At 41.1% G+C, this 20,601-nt stretch overlaps 1 pseudogene; it reads right to left on the bottom strand.

The window, feature by feature from the left end:
- Positions 1–9,703: 9,703 nt before the first annotated feature.
- The window catches only part of LOC149198615 (putative methyltransferase PMT2 pseudogene), a 98,716-nt pseudogene continuing 87,818 nt past the window's right edge, over positions 9,704–20,601 (bottom strand).

The raw sequence follows: 20,601 nt of genomic DNA on the forward strand, positions 1-20,601 counted from the left end.
TTGGTTGCTGAGGCAGTATTGGTACCCAACCGCTGGATGTAATTCCAGTTTGACCTGAACTTTGTTGTAAACTCCCATATGGTTGTTCTCCGGTAGAGAACAATGAAAAGGCATACTGCCCTCCATATGGTGGCAGTCCAGTACTTAAAGGACAAATTGGCCTTTGAAGACACATTGGATCAATTTGTTGAGTTTCAACATAAGAAATACCAGATGATAATCCGGATGAAGAGATAGGAACTAACCATGTCGCCGAAGCAGTCCCTGATGGGACTCCGGCTTGTTGTTGATAACTTGCCGGGACAGATGGTATACCATCGAACATCGTTGGGGTAGCAGCAGGAGGCTGTGCCACTGCTGTGTCGGATGACACAGTCCTAGATGTCGACGGTTGTTCAGACATATTTAGTCTATCCAAAAGATTTCCTAGCGATTCTACAAGAACTTTGTGATGAAGGTAGACTAACTTCGAAGATCAACGCAGGAATAAAGGGTGATTGTTCCGTTTAAAATAAATTGTTAACGACGCTTTAGACACAACTTGCTTTTTCAGTTTTAAAGAGTCGAGAAAAAGCTAAAGATGACTCTAGTCTCCTTCGATGTATTAACGAGCCCGAAGTGACAAATGCTCGGTTGGACTTTTTCAGTTATAGAGTTTGAAAAAGGCCAAAAGAAACTGCTCTGGAGATCTAGGCAGAGGGTGTGCCAAACCTTTCGCAAAACCACAGAATACGTTTTACGGTACGAGTGGTCGATCTTCGTGAATGCTGTGTTCACTGCATTGCGATCAGTAGGGCGGCCGACATGGTTTCCTATGGATAAAGGCTTTGATCCTATAGGGGTCTCCCAATATATACGCGACGGTACGTGGGAGCACAAGTCCGTATTAGTGCCACCCACTCTCAGGAGGAATCACCCACCTTCGTCGAGATTGACAGTCACTATGTTTAACGACGCCGGAACACGTCTCTAGCTTAGACCTCTAGATGTTTGCGTTATGTTTCAAAGCGTTGTTAGGTTCATTCAATATATTTTAAGTTGATCTTTTTAAAGTTTGCCTTTCAAGTTTCACCACGAGATGTATTGATACAAATTCCTAAATGCAGTCTAAGATGAGAAGCAAGCTTTTCAAATCTTTTCGACTTATGAAAATCTTAACTACTGAGGGAAAAGAGAGATAAAATCTTTTTCACACAAATCAAAGAGCACTCGCTAATGCACTTTTTCCCTAAATCAACATACAAACTTTATGCAAAATGCAAAAATGCAAGTATTTCTTTTCTCTTCCTTAATGTTTGTGCAATACAAAAAGAAAGCTGTTGTATAATTTCGAATTCAATTTCAAGCGAAAGAAAACAAGTTTATCCAAAAATCGAAAGACACCTTTACGATTCACTTGTTTTGACACTTAGAAATACATAAATCCAAACCATATAACGAAAGCGACAAACTCAATCAGCTATGAACAGCGAATAAACTAACTCTTAAGATCAGAACGACACTTAATCACAGGTCTAGATCTAAGAGGTCGATGCAAGACTGGTTCGCTATCATTATGGGAAACTGTAAATGACAGAAGAAATACAAAAGAACAAATACAGTTTCTTTACACAACTGAGGCGGAATAATGACAAAGGAAGATGGTTTCAGATAGGCCTATTGACTGGCAGCAAACAGCAAAAACAACAGTGAAAACAAGGCAAGACACAGCAGGAAACCCCAGTAGCTCAAGCCAAGACTGGTCCAGCGCAGGTGTAACACTGCCTGTTTGACCTTCAGTGCAGGTAGCCCCTTCGGGAACTGCGCTGAAATGCAGACTGCCTTTGTACAGCCTGCACTGAAGAACGAGACTTTCGTCCGTCTTGGTTTCCGGGTCACAGATTGCTCAAAAATTCACAGTTTTTGCTCAAATCAGAAGCTATCAGTCAAGGAAACACTAAGGGATGTAAAGGAGGATGAAAAGCTATCACTAAGAGCTTATTAGAGTCCTTGTGGATTAGCTCTTCAAATCACAAACTTGCTCAGAAACTGAGCCAGAGTAGCTGCCCTCTACTTTGTATTTGATGGATTCAAACACAGTTCGATTCGGTACTCTCCTTGTTTGTGAAATGAATAGCAAGAAACACGACAAACCCACAAGATACGCTCCCCAGCGGAGTCGCCAGTTTGTTGGGGGGAAAAGTATCTAATGAAGAATGCCTCTATCCCACTCTAAGGGTGATAGTACCTCAGCAACAACTGAATGCAAAGCTATGAAAAGTTTCTTCTTTATGAGATGAAAGAGGGAAGAAAAGGATGATCTACTAACCATTATCTTGCGCTAATAGTCGATCCAGTCTTCGCTCCTTGCTGCTTGCTCCTAACTCCTTGCCCTTTCACCGGCCCAGCTACACACAGATCCTGTAAAAGCACAAGAAAAGGAAACTACAAGAAGCATACATCCATAATCGATCTAAGGATTAGCATAAACCAAATATACAAGCATCAATTCATCATAAAGATACATGCATATAGAAGAATCTCAAAGCTTTATTAACAATAGAAGTAAAGTTCTGAGAGAGTTACAACCATAATAGGCCCCAATCCAGCAACACCTCCCAGCTGAAAGAAATCTCCTCTTCACCTCCTTCAAGCAAAACACCCAATAGCTCTGTTCTCAAACCAACAGCACTTCCTTACTTGCACAAAATTCCAGCCTCCTTAGACCTCATGAGAGAGATCTATATATAGGTTTTTGGAGAAAGGATGAGTCATCTTGAGACTGGCCTGAAGCTGACTTGTGTCCTCTCCCACTTTAGTTAATCTTCAGTTCTTGAGTCCACTTGGAGAATCTTGCTTCCACTTGGAGTTCAAGACCCTCTTACTCATCACTAGGCGAATTCCTTGACCCAAGTGTCAGTTTGGAAGCTTCCTGGGCAGTTGACACCTTGCAGAATGACTGTGCCACTTGGCCAATCTCGCCCAGCGCAGGTAGCCTTCATTGATTTTGACCTTCAGCGCAGGTACAAGGAGGAGCAGTTGACATTCGGCGCAGATGCTCAGTGGAGCAGCTGACATGATCCAGAAATAGCCTGTTTTTGAGTGTTTTCAGGTGGAGAACTGATTTTCAGTGCTGTGGTTTGCAGACCTTGTTCCTTTAAGGGTAAAAACAACATGTTTAGGGACTTTGGATCCCTCAGATTATTGACATTTCATGCTCCATGCTGATAGGCACAAAAATGTCTATAACACAAGGGAAGCTTTGATGATTGGCACGAATGTAGGAGAATGATGAGGACACGTTTTGGGAAGCCGAAGATGTGAATGACATACAAGTTTGATGGGAAAGATGACCCGCATGCGCACTTGGCCAAATGGGCCCAGGCTTATCGAAAGAAGCCCCAACCTGAATGGGTGCACTTTTTCTATCACACCTTGGACGTCATCCCGATGAACTAGTATGTAAAAACAGAGCTCCGCCATGGTACAGGTGAATGGGATATTCTGTGTGAAGGATTCATAATGACATTCAGTTTTGAAGATGGGTTTTACTATATTGATGAGGCGCTACAAGAGGTGAAAGCAACAATCTTTAGGATACTGTAGGATCCTTTAGACCTGATTCAGCCTGAGTGGGCTACTCAGCTGAGTCATGCGCTAGAATGCTATAATGTAACCGCTAAAGAAGAGGATGAGGATCCGTGAAAGATTAACATCCCAGAAACAGAGTGTCACCGCGAGGTTGAAGGACCACAGGTTGAGAATCCTGATATAACTGCGCCACTAAAAACGAAACAAGTAAACATTGGTATAGAGGCAGAGCCCAAATTCACAAAGATTGGAGATTACTGGGATGACGCGACAATGGATAAGGTCGCTGAATTGCTCTGCGAATACCAGGATTTATTCCCTACCAAGTTTACTGATCTAAAAGGGATAATCGGGGACCTAGGTGTTATGAAGAACACGTTGAAGCCCGACGCAAAGCCGGTTAAGCAAAGGCCTTACCGTTTCAATGCGAAGTATAAGAAAAAGGTCCGCTTAGAGCTAGACAAGATGCTCGCGGCAGGCATCATTGAGCTTGTGGAAGAATCTAACTGGGTAAGCCCAATGGTGGTACAAGAGAAGAAGAAGAAGGATGAAATAAGGATATGTGTGGATCTTAGAAAGTTGAATGATGCTTGCGTACATGATCCTTTCTCGACTCCATTCACTGATGAAGTGTTGGACAATGTAGGTGGCCAGGAAGCATATTCCTTCACTAATGGGTTCTCGGGGTACCACCAGATCAAAATCGCACCGGAGGATAGGAGCAAGACAACCTTCGCGACTGAGTGGGGTTGTTTCCAGTACACCATAATGCCGTTTGGATTGAAGAATGCACCTGCGATCTTCTCGCACGTAGTCGTTGCTGCGTTCAAGGAATTTATTCATAAGTTCCTGGAGGTATACTTTGATGACTGGACTGTGTTTGGGCTGGTGAAACGCCATGTAGCAAGCTTGCGCCTGATGCTGGATACCTGTCGAAGATACCAGATCGTGCTCAATCTGAAGAAGTGCTTGTTTTGTGTTCCCTTTGGGACCCTGTTGGGTCATGTGGTTTGTAGACAGGGACTGATGGTAGACCCCGCAAATATCACAGTGATACTGAACTTGGAGGTGCCAAGGAGTGTGAAACAACTGCACGCTACCCTAGGACATACGGGATATTACAAAAAGTTTATCAAAGGCTATGCCCAAATCACCACGCCTATGGAAAAGTTGTTGAAGAAGGATGTCACATTTTTTTGGAATGAGGACTGTAAGAAGAGCCTGGATGTATTGAAAGAAAATATGGTCACTGCGCCGATCCTATTCTTCCCAAATTGGAAGAAGGAGTTTCATGTCCATGCCGATGCGTCATGTATAGCGCTGGGAGCAGTACTAACATAGGCTGGTGGAGAAGACTTGGACCATCCTATCACATTTGCAACAAAAGGTTATCCAAGGCAGAAAAGAACTATTCCACCACTGAGCGTGAAGGGTTAGCCATGGTGTATGTGCTACAAAATTTTAGACAGTACTTGCTGGGAGGCCATTTTGAGATGTATACAGATCACTTCGCGCTAAAGTACCTGGCCAATAAGCCTGTGTTGGGGGGGAGAATCTGCAGATGGATGTTACTGTTCCAGGAATATGATTTTGAAGTGATTGTGAAGTTTGGATCACTGAACGTGGGACCAGACCATCTGTCGCGCATCGAAACAGGGGAAGAGACCACTAATTTGGAGGAGGGATTGCCTGATGCACAACTATTTGCAGTGCGCGTCGTGGATGGTCATTTTGAGGATATAATACACTTCTTAATGACAGGAACTGCCCCTGAAGGATACACTGTCCAATAGAAGAAATAATTAGTGGTATGCGCAACAGATTTCTCTGTCATTGCTGGGAATCTGTACAAAGTGGGATCTGATGAGATATTATGACGATATGTACATGAGTTTGAAAAAAGCAACATCCTCACGGACACTCATGGGGGTGCTGCGGGAGGACATTATGCAGGAAGAGCAACCGTGCAGAAGATTCTACGTGCAGGGTTGTGGTGGCCAACCCTCCATCAAGACTCAAAAGTGTATTGCAAGGCATGTGATGTGTGTCAAAGGACTAGCAGGCTATCATGGAGGGACAAGATACCTTTGAATCCACAAATGATGTTGCAACCCTTTGAGAAATGGGCGATAGATTTTATGGGACCTATTCAGCCCCAAGGAAAGACGGAAGCGAGGTACATTATCACCGCGACGAAGTATTTGACTGAATGGGCAGAAGCATAGCTTATGAAGGATTGCACAGGTGCGACTGATTTTATGGGACCTATTCAGCCCCAAGGAAAGACGGAAGCGAGGTACATTATCACCACGAAGAAGTATTTGACTGAATGGGCAGAAGCATAGCTTATGAAGGATTGCACAGGTGCGACTGTTGCAAATTTCCTCTGAGTATGTACTAATGCGATTTGGCTGTGCAAAGATCTTGATGAGTGATCACGATGTGCACTTTCTGAATGAGACGATCAGCGCGCTAACGGAGGAATTTCAGGTATATCATCAGAAGAGCACGCCTATCACCCACAGGCTAACGAAATGGTGAAAGTATTCAATATAGTGTTGGAGAACGCATTGACCAAGGTTTGCAATGCTCAACGAAGTGATTGGGACCCACGCATACCTGCAGTACCATGGGCTTATCGAACGACATGCAAGAAGTTGACTGGACAAACCCCCTTTAGGCTTATCTATGGGTTTGAAGCGGTAATGCCTATGGAATATATTGTGCCTAGTTTGCGCATAGCAGCGCTCACAAGTATGACGGATCGCGGAGCCCTGGAGGAAAGGCTCGCATAGCTGGATGAGCTTGAGGAAGAGAGATTTCTAGCTGGATTTCACCAACAGGTCCAAAAGCAGCGCGAAAAATCATGGCATGATTAACACATTAAGCTGCACACCTTTAAGGTAAATGACCTGGTTTTGTTATATGACAGTAAGTTTGATAAATTTCCAGGGAAATTCAGAATGCACTGGTTAGGGCCCTATGTCATTAAGGAGATTACCAACAGAGGAGCGGTACAGCTGGTCAAATTGAATGGAGATCCCTTCCTAGGAAAGGTGAATGGCAGTTGATTGAAGCCATACACCGGTGGTCCAACCATGTGACTAGATGAAGGTAGCACAGTCTTAGTGCTCCAGGCAGCTGAAAGGAGGCGTGGGACTATAAACTACACTACCCGGGTTAGGGAGCTACGCGATTGGAGGATTGTGCGAAGCAAGGAAGTGTCACAGGGTTCGCGACAGCGCGAAGGGAGCTACGCTACCCAGGGATAAATCACATAGGTCGGCTAGAAAGTGACCGTTAAAGTCATTGTTCATGATTTGACGATAGAAATGCAGCCAAATGGAGTGGGTGACTAACATTTAAGATGAAAATTATAGCTCAGATCCTTGAATCTGCCACCAATCCGGCATTAATGAACCGAAGTTTGGGGGGAATGGTCAGATTTGAATTCAAAATGCCCTATAAATTACAAGTGGCTGTTGATCGAAAAGCACTTAGCATTTTTAGAATTGAGTTGTTGAGCTTTCAGGCACTCATGAATCGAGAATTCTTCAAGGCTTTGAAAGAGACTCGAACATTTGCAAACTAACCAGAGACGTCACGAACACTGTTGGAAAGTGTTATGTCAGCGCCCACATAAACTATAAATATCGAAGAAATAGCAGAGGAGTCGGCGTCAGAAATGGAGATAAAGGCAAATGACGCTACTCCAACAGTGGCCGAAGTATTGGCAGAGGCCCGTAAATCACCGAGGATGCCGAGACCAAAACCGACCTCAACCAAGGAAACCATGAAGGACAAGAAGGGCAAGCAACGTTCCATACCGGTGCACGCATCACCAAGGAGAAACACACCAAAACCTACTACAAAGGAGAAAGGCAAGGCCATAAATTTGGAGTCGGAGGAGGAAGAAATTAAAGACATCCTGATGGAAGATGAGGATGTGGAAGTCGAAGTAGAGGAGGTTGAAACCCAGGGTACGAACCCTATTACTCGGTTGCCGAAGTATGTCCCTCCGCACAAGCCCAAGACCAAGGTACCAAAGGACATCGATGAGAGTAAGACTCCCCTACAAACCCCTCTGCTGCCAGACGAAATTGTTTTCAACAAACCACGCTTGGCACGAGTGCCACTGCTAAAAATTGAAGACTGGGACTTGGTCGATCACGAGAAGTTCTCACACTTGGCGATCGAGCAACTGATGCGCCATATCATTAATACGAACTCTGGGATGACCACATTGGAGCTGCGGAGATGGCTCCGAGGAGTAGACAAGGCAGTGTTGCTCAACTTCCTTTGGGTGCTGCACTACAACCGCACCCCGGTGACAGTTTTGGTCATCAAGCAGCTGCTGTGCTTGGTGCATGATGGGTGTCTGTGGCTAGAGGATCCAATACCCATCACGGATAAATTGATTGACCTGATAATGCGATTTCTGTATACAAGAGAGAATCCAGCCATGATATTTGGTGGAAACGGTGACGAGCAGTCTCTCGTAGAATCCATGAAAGAAAAAATTAAACTGGTAAAGAAGCAACGCGGATACGCTATATCCAGCATCGACTACCCTGCTTTGAAGGTATCCACACAGATCGTCACAGGGAAAGTGATGAGGAAGTGTCACACCGATGAGGTGTCGGCGCTTGCCGTCGTGCTAGCAGCATAGTGCGCTGAAGGAGTCCAATTCAACTGGTCGGACTACCTTCGTGAAGAGTTCCTAGCAAACTGTCGCGAAGCACAAGAGCTTAGCAAGACGTTCCACTACGTGTGGCTCTTGCTATCGATTACACTAGTAGCATGGGAGATGCCAAAGGACAACCAGTTCCATTCAGTTGCGCCAAACCTCCCAGAAGCAGCGAAGTACGCTTCGCTATGGGCGACCAAGGACGCGCAACGAGTCAGGGACAATAAGATATTTTGGATGTTGATGGAGATGAACATCTAGATGGCCATCAATCGCAAACCACGATTGTCGCCTACGATGTATGCCAACCTGCAGGGCTACGCCGAATTTAAAGTAGACTTCCATCAAGTATCCATCAGGGCGCGGAAGGAACCTGCGCATAAATGGCATTACTTTCCTTATCTGGAAATAGATGATGCCATTGATGCAGTGCTTGATCAATGGCTGGCAGAGTGATGCACTACCACAGACTTGGTGGTAGGCGGGAGCAAGTCTGCTGTGTAGAAGAAAAAGGAGGAGGCTAAGCTTAAGATGACACAGCTGGCTGAAAAGAAGAAAAAGGAGGTCACTAATAAGGCCCAGGCGGAGCGCGAGGCCGCGCAGTAGACAGGGAAGCAGACAGGTGGGATAGAGTGGGGCTCTGACAAAAGCATGAGGTCACATTCACCTGAGACTGAGGAGGAGACAGAACAGCACAACGCAAACCCTCAAGAGACGTCCGCCCGCATCAAGCGCCCAAGGGAGCTGGAGAAAGGAGGGCCCAGGAAGAAATCAAAGGTGACCAAGACCTCACTGGACCCCATCACATTAACAGAGGGCGATTTGCATGATATTGGTGACACAGTGAGGGATGTCACCACGAAGGCCCTGCAATAATTTGAGCAACAACAACAGATCATCTTGGGGGCTATCCAGACAGGGTTGCAGGAGTTGCAGACCTGCGCGTTGCAGGCTAGCACGATATCTACCAACCTGGCTATCGGCACTTCAAAGGCTACTGAGATGCTACGCGCGAAGGCCTCCAATGCAATAGTGTTGCCTGATGGAGCATTGACCACAGAGAATGAGGCTAATAGGCCCATTGTCAGCGCCCTAAAGGGAGTAGGGTTGAACCTGGCAGCATTTTCGCGTGAAGCGCTCCACCTCTTGCAGGATGGAGTGATTGCAGAGTTGAGGGCCCGTGAGCATCGCACCATCTAGGTAATCAGTGAACAATGGATCAACAACGAGCAGATGGCACTACAAAGAAATTCTACCATCGCCGCTAAGACCGGGTGACCAATCAAAGAAAGCGCATTATGCAGGTCATTGAGGAAGCATGCCGAATGGTCCCAGAGTTGGCCATTCCGGAGGAGCCAGTTGAGGTACGCATCCATCAACTAGCCATAGGGATGTGCGACACTCGTACTAAGATGGCGCAAGTTCAGTTGGAGTTGAACCTGCAAATTACGAAGTTACAATTGAAGCCCTAGCCTTCAACTTCGCCAGAAGTGAAGGAGCAGTGGGCGACCACTGTCACAGAAGCAGTAGCGGTGATAGACAATGCAGTAGCAGACTGAACGCAATTGTTTGAGCAGTCATTTGAGGTCCTGACCAGCTTGCAGGACGACCCCAATGTACAGTGGCTAGAGATGAAAGCGCGCGAGCTACAATAGCGCTATGATGACATTAAGGGCACAACGTGAATCGTCGCACTGACACAAAGACTAGCCAAGTTGCAAGAGGCCAAGTAGCTGAAGGAACAAGTGGACACAACTCTGCACAAGGAAGCAGTCCTGAAGGCAAGACTGAAGCCCTGGATCGATGCGGCTTATGCAATGACAGGATCTATCGAAGGCAAGCTTGTGAATCTGCAAGCGACACAACAAAAGCTTCAGGCTAACAGTGCAGGAGCAGTGACCGAGCAGAAAGTGGAAGACACAAAGCAGGCGTCCGCACAGTGCTCGGCTGAGGTTGTGGTCATACGAATCGAGCTGGAAGGGCTTCACGCAAAGATCTCCACACCTACCCAATGACTCGAGGGAGAGTCACGATGTTTGTGTTGGGGGCCTGTTGGGAGCGGGTTCTTGAAGGACAATTTTGGGGCTAAAAGCCCATGTTTTGGTCAAATTTTGTAATAAACTTGTAAAGACTCTACATTTTGTGGTGGCGGAGCACGAAGGTGTCATAAGTCATAAAGGGTTGTCCATCCTTAGTTTTGTAAATAAAAGTCGGCTGTAAAATATCCACCCATGATTCGTGGACCATGGGATTGTATAAAAAGAGCTAAGCTCTAAGTAGTTTTGGAGACATCAATGTAATATCATGTAAGAGAGTCGTAGCTCTGAAGTAAGAAGTCTAAGTTTCGGGTCGTAGTGTAGGTAGAGGCTATGCAACTGAGTGCGCAGAGGCCTAGGGTGGAAGTCCACAGCTGAGTGCGCGGACCCCTGCAGCTGTGTGCGCAGGGCGGATAGAGTTTGTAATCACTTGAAGATATCAATAAAGAGAAGTATTCTGCAAATTCTGTGTCTTTGTTTTGATTAATGCATCTTGGCAGTTTATGTATGAATTTCCTTTATAATGCTTATATGGTGCAAGAATGAATGTAATTATGTTGGATAACTGAACTCAAATAAGAATATCTGTCTATGCAGTGCTAACTATAAGTATCTAATAAGATAAGTAAGATTCTTAAGATAACTTGAAAATTTGAACAATAAGCTGCCTTAGCAACGCTAAAGTATCTGAATCGAAGGTCAGGGCTACGCGAAGGTCAGTTGTACCCTTTCGCGGAGGTATCAAAGGGAGGAATAAGGTGTTAGGCAGACAGAGCCCTAAAACTAAGTGACTTGCATGAAGACATGAATAGAAGGAATAAAACGACATCACAACCATCTCAGGGTGCAGAAACTTGGTTCTAGCATCCCCCCATACTGCTTCGGGTGAGACTTCGGTCCGCGCTCCACGGCCTGATGCCAAAAGGGCCAGTAGTGTAAGGATTTGTTTGGCTAACTAATGCTAAACCTGGGTCAGGCCCCCACAAGCTAACACCTACCGAAGTTCTTGTGGGGAGAAGTTGCCAACACCGTTGTGTATGTTCAAAATAGATGCCTGCATCAAGCATTGGACTTCAAGACACTAGAAGAAGTTTTCACCAGTAAGAAACCTAATGTTTCTCATTTTAGAATCTTTGGTTGTCCCATATATTTTCATGTGCCAAAAGATAAAAGAAATAAATCTAGATGCATATGGGAACAATGGAGCGTTTTTGGGCTACAATGAAACTTTGAAGGCATATAGAATCTATGTGCATGGTCAAAGAGAAGTGGAAATAAGTCATGATGTCACTTTTGATGAAGATTCCACCCTTGGGAAAGTCTAAGACCTTCCTATCCCTAGGAAGGACAAAAAGCAGGATGAATCTCCGACAGATGATCTGATGCCCGATGTTGAAGGTCCGATGGATCCTGTTGTTCCTTAAGAAACCAACCTGCTAATTGTGGGGAAATTGTGCTTAAGACATTAATAAATTTTACTTACTATCACTTGTTTGTTGTGTTATCAAATAAAGGACCTAGAAAACTTAGTCTTTAACTCTTAATACATGTATGACCAGAACATCTCAGAATGCCATTTTTTACCAGATATAAATGATGAATGAAGAAGGTTTGAAGGGGAAAGTTAAAGATAATATGCTGATCTTTCACAGAAACTACTATCTGTAACTTAGAGGAATTATGGTGATGAGAACTGAATCATAGACAATATGTTGATCTTTCACAGAAACTATTATCTATAATTTAGAAAGGAAGTGAGGACTTAAAGTATAGGAGCGCTCTTTTAAGGAATTTTAACTTTATCTACATAAGCAAATAAAGACCTGCAACTTCATTACTATACTTGAAAAGAAGAAAACATAGCATGACACATGATAGAGAGGCTTACAAAATTATATGCAACAACTCATGGAAACTTCTGATTCTTTCATTAATCAATGATGATATCAAGAATACAATGGCTTAGTCTCCGGGTTCTCCAAAATTCAAACCCTTAGTAAATTTTCCTCTTTTTATACATTGTGGAACAGTTGTTGATTTCTGAAACTGCCCAAATTATCTAACTGCTTTTCTAACTATATGAAGTAAAAACTATTACATAATTTTACAGAGGGTAAGAGACACCTCAAAGAACATGAAATAACAATAACATAACTGGATTCAGAAGGGGATGAGAACTACTGGCTTGCTCTATTGATCCGCTGTCGAATTCCTCTGTAAATGCCCTAATGATGCTTAATTCGTCTTAGTCATAATGAAATGTGTTTAGTTTGTATAATCCTGGGCTTACATGGGCATTCTGATTGGCCAAAATGCCAAGAAACATATCGGATTGTCTTCCTCTTCAGCTTCGGCTCTAACCCTGATTTTCCACATTACACAGTGAAATTAACGCAAACTTCTAATTAATCCAGAATCAAAAGAGTAAATCCTGCTTTATAAACCTGTCAAATCCGCCCGTTCAACGCTCCATTGACTTCCATCACAAATCGCAATCGGCCTGATAATCCCTGTAAAACTTAACTTATGCACCCTTAGGCCGCATAACTATGAAAATGTTGGAATTATGAGTAATTCTTTTATATCTGTGCTTTTCTACCATAAACCTTTTATAATGAAAATATATGATAAAACATGCTTTTTCCGCTTCCAATGTGGGCTCCGCACAATTTCCGAGGTATACTTTCCCTCCGATTCATCCCCACTGTAGATCTTTGCTTTTCAGATCAGACAATCTATAAAGGTTTTGGGCGAGACATAAGCCCGAAGAATACCTGCCCAAAATGGGTGGTTTCCTCTCTCCACTCGACTGCTACGTGTTGAATGTTGAGTGGAATCGGGTGAGTTCGAATAAAAACCATCTACTGCTTTCGCTCCTCCCAAAACCCTGCCTTATAACTTGAAAACTACCTTTTCGCACGCCTTGCAGACCTGCCGGACTTATATAACATAATATATATCACTATCGGATCCGACCTTTCTATTATAATCCTTTATAATAGAAATTCATATAAAACAATGTAAACAACAAATATATATAAATATAAATAAAAATATTTACAACCCACGATAAGTCGGACACGCTGAATTATAAAGTATAGCACATAAACTTATCGGGTCCAGAATTCCCATCGCTCATCACAATCGGCAAAGGTTCCTACATAAAGGCTTTTCGAACTCGACGAAGTTATTATATATATATATATATATATATATTCGGGTCCGACCCTTATCGCAGATCGCGATCGGTAGGGTCATGTACATATAATATAAGCACTTTACGTTGTTTCAGACCTGCCATCATTATAAAATATGGCATCTATAATATCGGGTCCGAAACCCAATCGAACATCGCAATCGGCGCTTGTCAGCAGAACCAACCGTCAATAATCATTGCGGACCCGCCGAACCTTTAAATGCAACATATATTATTTTGGGTCCGGTGTTAATGCTTTAACACTTGTTCCTTTGTGAAATCCAATATATTTCTTCATTTCTTTTATATTTTGATCTCCGATATACTTGCCTTATCCTTATTCAAAATATTTTTCAAGTGATTTTTGAATGAAACAAACAAAAAAATACATGTTACAACATCTAGCTCCACCTGGGGATAATGCTTTTGCCATAGAAGTGCTAAGAACCACATATTAGTGCCTTCACTTCGGCAATGGAGTCATATATTGCTTTGCATAAACTGAAATACTATGGCATTTTTACAATGATTTCACTCCGGTATTCACAATGACATGATGCTTATTCTTTAGAACTAGAAGTAGTGCTTTAAGTATTGCCCATTTACAGGCAGCTGTAGAGTTTCACCATCAAGATTCTCAAGAATGAAGGTATTATTGGATCTCACTTCAGAAATTCTAAAAGGACCATACCAGAGAGGATCAAACTTCCCATGTTTACCCTTATCTTCTCTTCTGGTATCCCATCTCAATACTAAGTCTGCAACTTTAAAATCGATTTCCTTGGCTTTTCTGTCAAAAATATTTTTCATCTTGGATTGATACATAATCAAGTTGTCTCTTACCTTGTCCCTGTTCTCGCTTAGCTCCACCACTTTGTTCATTCTTCTTACCAAAGCATTTGGTTCTTCTTTCACCTCTTGAATCATTGCAATCACTGGCTTTACAAGTTGACTTGGAAACAGAGCCTGAGTTCCATATACTAATTCAAAAGGTGATTTCCCTGTAGATCTTCTTGTAGTTACTCTAGCAGCCCACAAAGCAAACTTTAACTTAGAATCCCAATCTCTTTGATTTTCTACAATGGTTTTCTTAAGTATCTTCATCAAAGTTTTGTTAATAGATTCAACTAATCCATTTCCTTGAGGATGGTAAGCTATTGAATGGGACAAAATAACATTATACTTGTGACAAAAAGCAATGAACTTACTTGAGTTGAAGACTTGAGCATTGTCTGTTATAATTTTAACGGGGCATCCGAATCTGTTGAAAATATTTTCTTCCAGGAACTTCATTACTATCTGATCATTTTCTCTCTTAGTAGGAATTGCCTCTACCCATTTTGTGAAGTAATCAGTTGCTGTGAGAACCCACCTGTGTTGTCTGCTTAAAGGTGGATTGATTTCTCCAAAAAATTCCAATCCCCATTGTCTAAATGGCTCCTCAATGAAAACTGGAATCAAAGGTAAAGGGGCTAACCTATTTTTCTCAACAAAAAGCTAACAAATTCTAACAAACTTATATGTATCACCAAATAAAGTAGGCCAATAAAATCCTGCCTGAAGGATATTATGTGTAGTTACTTTCCAACTGTAATGTCCTCCACAAAACCCCTCATGATAATCTTTGATTGTTTCTGTAAATTCATCCTCTGTTAAACATAGCAATAGAATTCCAGTAGGATCCTTCCAGTACAATCTGCCTTCCAAAATTACATATGGTTGTGCCTTGATCTTTAGTGCCCTATACTTTGTTCTATCTAAGGATTGAGGACAAGAAAGAAAGCACAAATAATGAATTATATGCTTATACCATTTTGAACACAAAAATTTATACCTGATCTTCATACCTGGATCTTGCTCTCCTTCACTTTCTTCAACTACTTTTTCATCCACAGGTGCCAACAAGTTAATTCCTAATGCCTGAAAGTTTGATTCTGTCAACATTTTTGCCAATCCTTGTCCTTTCACCAACTTTGTGGGTTTTATTTCCAAATCATATTCTTGGATCTTGGCAATCCACTTTCCTCTTCTGCCTTCTACATCTCCCTGTAGTAATACATCTTTCACTGCAGCATTTGGCACATAAGCAATGATTTGGGACTGCAGCACATAAGTTCTAAAAGATTTCAGGTCTTTTGCCAAAGCATACACCTATTTCTCAAGAATATTATATTTCAGCTCAGAATCCCCAAGAATCTTACTAAAGAATGCAACTGGTTGCTCTTTCTCTTCATCATTCTTTTGCAGTAAGAAAAAAACTATTGAACTTGATGAGGCAAATGAAAAAATTTGGAAAGGTTTCTGGTAATCAGGGCTGCTTAAGACTGGCGCTGCCTGTAATGCCTCTTTAATCCTGGAAAATGATTCTCTAGCTTCTTTGGTCCAACTCACTTCATTCTCCTTTTTTAGCATATTAGTAATTTCTTTTAAAATTTCTGCATAGTTGGATACAAATCTTCTCAGGAAGTTTATCTTTCCCAGAAACTTTTGGATATACTTTTTACTCCTGGGAAATGGTATTTTCTGCACGACTTGTACTCTGGCTAAATCTATCTTCACTCCTCCGGAAACAATGTGTCCCAATAGTTTTCCTTCTTCCAGAGCAAAAATGGATTTCTTGGGATTTAAGGAAAGTCCAAATATTCTACATTTATCAAAATTTCTCTTCAAATGATCCAAATGTTCTTCATCAGACTTTGAGAAAACAATAATATCATCCAAATATATTACTACAAACTTATCTCCAACAAAAGCAATGTCCATAGCCCTTTGAAAAGTAGCACCTGCATTCATCAATCCGAAAGGCATTCTGGCATACATAAATGTTCCCCAGGGGTTGTGAACGATGTTTTCTTCTGATCCTCCTTATCCACAGCCACCTGGTTATAACCAGAAAATCCATCTAGCATTGACATTCTAAAAAATCCCGTTACCTTTTGCAGCACATGATCCATCTTAGGTAATGGATAGTTATCTTTCAAAGAAGCGCTGTTGAGATTTCTGAAGTCCACACACAACCTTATTTCTCCATTTTTCTTTCTCACAGGTACTAGATTAGCCACCCAATCAGAATACCTGAGTGGGACTATGATTTTGGCATCAAGCAACTTCTTGACCTCCTTTTCAATTCATGGTAGAAGCAGAGGATTTATCTGTCTAAGCTTCTGTTTGTAGGGTTTAACCCCCTCCTTCAAAGAAATCTTATGCTGAATAATATTTACATCATAGGTTTTAATATCTTCATAGGACCATGCAAAGACATCAACATAATTCTTGAAAAGTTTAATATATCTTTCTTGAAAATTAGGTGAAATTCCAGTATATAATTTGACTAACCTGGGATTCTCCTTAGTTCCAATGTTGTGATCCTGAATATGTTCATCTTGTGAGATTTTCTTTGAGTCCACAACCAAATCATTGGAATTAAAAAGCCTTTCAAGAGGAACAAGTCCCTTTGGAAGAGTATTATCTCTCAATTGAAAGATCTTCTGATTTGCTATTGAATCTATTAAACCATTGGCTCCTGCAATTTTTGTTGTCTCTTCTTCGTTCTGATCAATTTTTGTGCCCTGAAACTCTTCAACCATAGTCAAAAACTCCTTAAATTGCTGGTCATCTTCAAAAACTTGTCAGTTCTTAACATTATCAAGAACAGAAGGTCTGTGTCTCATTTATACCTCATACCTTAGTCTTGGATTAATAGGAGGCTTGAAAGTGCTAGCAGCCACAACCAATGAATCTGCCAATCTGTTCTCATCTCTTGGAACGAATTGAATGTTAAAAGCTTCAAATAAGTTTTCAATCAAATCCCATACCTCATTTCTGTATGCCCAGAGCCTAGGATGCTTTGTTTCACAATGATCTTTTATCTGCTTAATAATTAGCTCCAAATCTCCAAAAGCAAAAATTGACTTGACTCCCATCTGTTTGGTTGTTTGTAGAGAAATAATCAAGGACTCATATTTTGCCACATTGTTAGTTGCATCAAACTCTATTTTGAAAGAAAAAGGGAACATATTACCTCCAAGTGCAATTAGAAGAAAACCAACACTTGTTCCTTCCTTGGAATAAGCTCCGTCAAAGAAACATTTCCACACTTCTTCCGTTTGCAGCTCTGTAATTACATTGGCTGAAGCAAGCTGCTTCTGATTATCTTCAGCCAGCTTTGCATTATCATGTAGTGTGAAACAAGCAAAGTCATCCTTCTCCTGACTATATATAGGCGAATTTCTTGCTCCATTTTTTGTAATTGTCTTTACAAACCTAGTTTCTCTATACAATCTCCTCTCCTCCCCACCAAAAATCGTTATAACAACATATGTAAAATCTAGCTTCAAAACACCTCCCAATTTAGCTCCCCAAGATCTAGATAGAAGCATTCCAAATTTAGCAGGAATATCTGCTACTACAACATCCATGACCAAGCTTCTAGCTAGAATTTGGGCTAGTGACAATACCAGATCCTTAATAACCCCTAGACACTTGACCTTGTTTGAATAAAAAAAATACAAATCCCTGTAAGGTTTGGTCACTTGTAGATTTAATTGCTTCATCACTGACAAAGGCATAATATTATGTGAAGCTCCCGAATCAAACATACAATTATGTGGAGGAAATCATGAACCAATAGGGAAATATAAAAAGGAGGTATTGAAGAATCTACTTCTACATGTGGACCAAAAATCACTACTGGTTTATCTTCCTACAGATTTACAGTGTTACTCTCATTTTCTTTTAAATTAATAAACTCAAAAATCTCCTTTTGATAAGTAGGAGTTTTTGCCAATTCTGTAAGGGGAACTTGTATTCTTAGCTTTTCGAACTCCTTGGTAAGACTAAACAAGTGACCCTATTTAGCAGTCTTTTCATTCTCATCTTCACCTTTCTTCATGACTAGAATTATTTGAGGAATTGAAACAAGTTTCTCCAAAGGAATTTTTCCAGTTTGATCTTGAGAAGACTCACCTTGAAGTATCTGTGTCTTGCCATTTGCATTTTGTTGTTGCTTTCCTTTATTTACTTGTTTTTCAAGCTGAGATTGTTGTGGAGTCGCCTTTGATGAGGAAGTTGAAACTTGCTGCTCACTTTCATTTTCTTGATCTTTTCCTAGATCTCAGGTCATATTTCTTATGTAGTTCAGCCTGCATAAAATCAGAGAATTGTTTCCAATATTCATCAATTTCATTTTCATCATGAATAACATCTGCTTCATCATACACATACTCTTCTCCTTCAATGCCGAGTTCATCTTCATCAACTGCATATAATGTAGAAATTTGATCTTCAGGTTGTTCTTCACCAGGATCTGCTTCTATATATAATGGTGCTTGAATTTGATTTTGATCTTTTCTTTCCTTTTGCAAGATTTGCAAAGGTTGTCTTCTGAATTGGGGATTAAAGTTCTTATTATACTGTGTTTGTCTCTGAGAGTTCTTATTTTCTAACTCTAACCTATTTAACTTATTTGACAAAGTTTTAATTACATTACACATATCCTCCAATGATTGACTTTGAGAGGATTCTATCTTTGCCTTTCCCTTGTCTTGGGTAGGTTGTGTTTCTGGTGCTTTTCCTGCAGCCACCAGATTCGATTCTATCTCTAAAGCATCTGTTTGGATTTGATCAAGAGGAGGAGGCTTAATCTCTGCTGGGAGACTATTGTACAATTTGTTAAATCTTCTGACAAATTCGGCCATTTCATGAGACTTATTATTTATGGCATTAAACTCTGTTAATGAATATCCATGGTCTCTTTTTTCTCCCCATCTCTAAATAAACACACGTTCCATCTCTTCCCAAGAAGGAATGGTATTATTGGGAAGTCCTTTGAACCATTTCCTTGCTTCTCCATCCAGGTACTGAAAAAAAAGTCTTAGAACAACATCTAAATGTTCAACCTTTAGGCTTCTGCAAAATTATAAAATACTACTACATGATTCTCTGTTGTCTATTCATCTTCTCCTAAAAAACGTGGAAGAGTTTTAAGGTAATCCTGTAGAATTTGATTGAAAGGTTGTGGTAGTTGAAGAGGTGCATACCTATTCACTAAGAATGTAGGTGCTGCCATGTTTACTGAACTTTGATTACCAAAAGATGTGGAACTTGATTGAGAGGTAAATAGAATGTGCAAAGGAGGTAATGTGGTTATTGGTTGAGGTTGAATAATTATAGTAGGTAAATGAAAAGTAACATACTCAAAAGATTGATCTTGACAGCTAGGTTCCTGAAATGAAGATGATGAAAAATATGACTCTCTATCAGATAAATGTTCAGATAAGTTGTTGTTTGATGCAGAAAATGTAGAAATTGGTCTAATTGAGATCTTAGACTTCCTAACCCTCCTTGAAAACAGCCTTTCAGGATCTGAAAAAGCTTGAACCTTCTTTTGTGAAGTGTCTGATCTTGTATGGGGCCTTCTTGAAGCCAGAGTTATTGCTTTGATTTAAAACAACCAAATATTTCCTCCTCACTGAACAACCAGAGGAAAATATTGAAACCTAGGGAAAAATCTTCTTGTCTTCTCTCCCCGGCAGCGGCGCCAATTAATGTTGTTCCTTAAGAAACCAATCTCCTGGCTGTGGGGAAATTGTGCTTAAGACATTAATAAATATTACTTACTGTCACTTGTATGTTGTGTTCTCAAATGAAGGACCTAAAAAACTTAGTCTTTAACTCGTAATACATGTATGACTAGAATATCTCAGAATGCCATTTGTTGCTAGATATAAATGATGAATGAAGAAGGTTTGAAGGGGAAAGTTAAAGATAATATGCTGATCTTTCACAGAAACTACTATCTGTAACTTAGAGGAATTATGGTGATGAGAACTAAATCATAAACAATATACTGATCTTTCATAGAATATATTATCTATAATTTAGAAAGGAAGTGAGGACTTCAAGTATAGGAGTGATCTTTTAAGGAATTTTAACTTTATCTACATAACCAAATAAAGACCTGCAACTTCATTACTATACTTGAAAAGAAGAAAACATAGCATGACACATGACAGAGAGGCTTACATAATTATATGCAACAACTCATGGAAACTTCTGATTCTTTCATTAATCAATGATGATATCAGGAATACAGTGGCTTAGTCTCTGGGTTC

Source organism: Pinus tabuliformis, chromosome 2_1 (assembly GCF_031772625.1).
Source record: "Pinus tabuliformis cultivar Carrire ecotype Pingquan chromosome 2_1, CPIR1, whole genome shotgun sequence".
Taxonomy (NCBI): Eukaryota; Viridiplantae; Streptophyta; class Pinopsida; order Pinales; family Pinaceae; genus Pinus; species Pinus tabuliformis.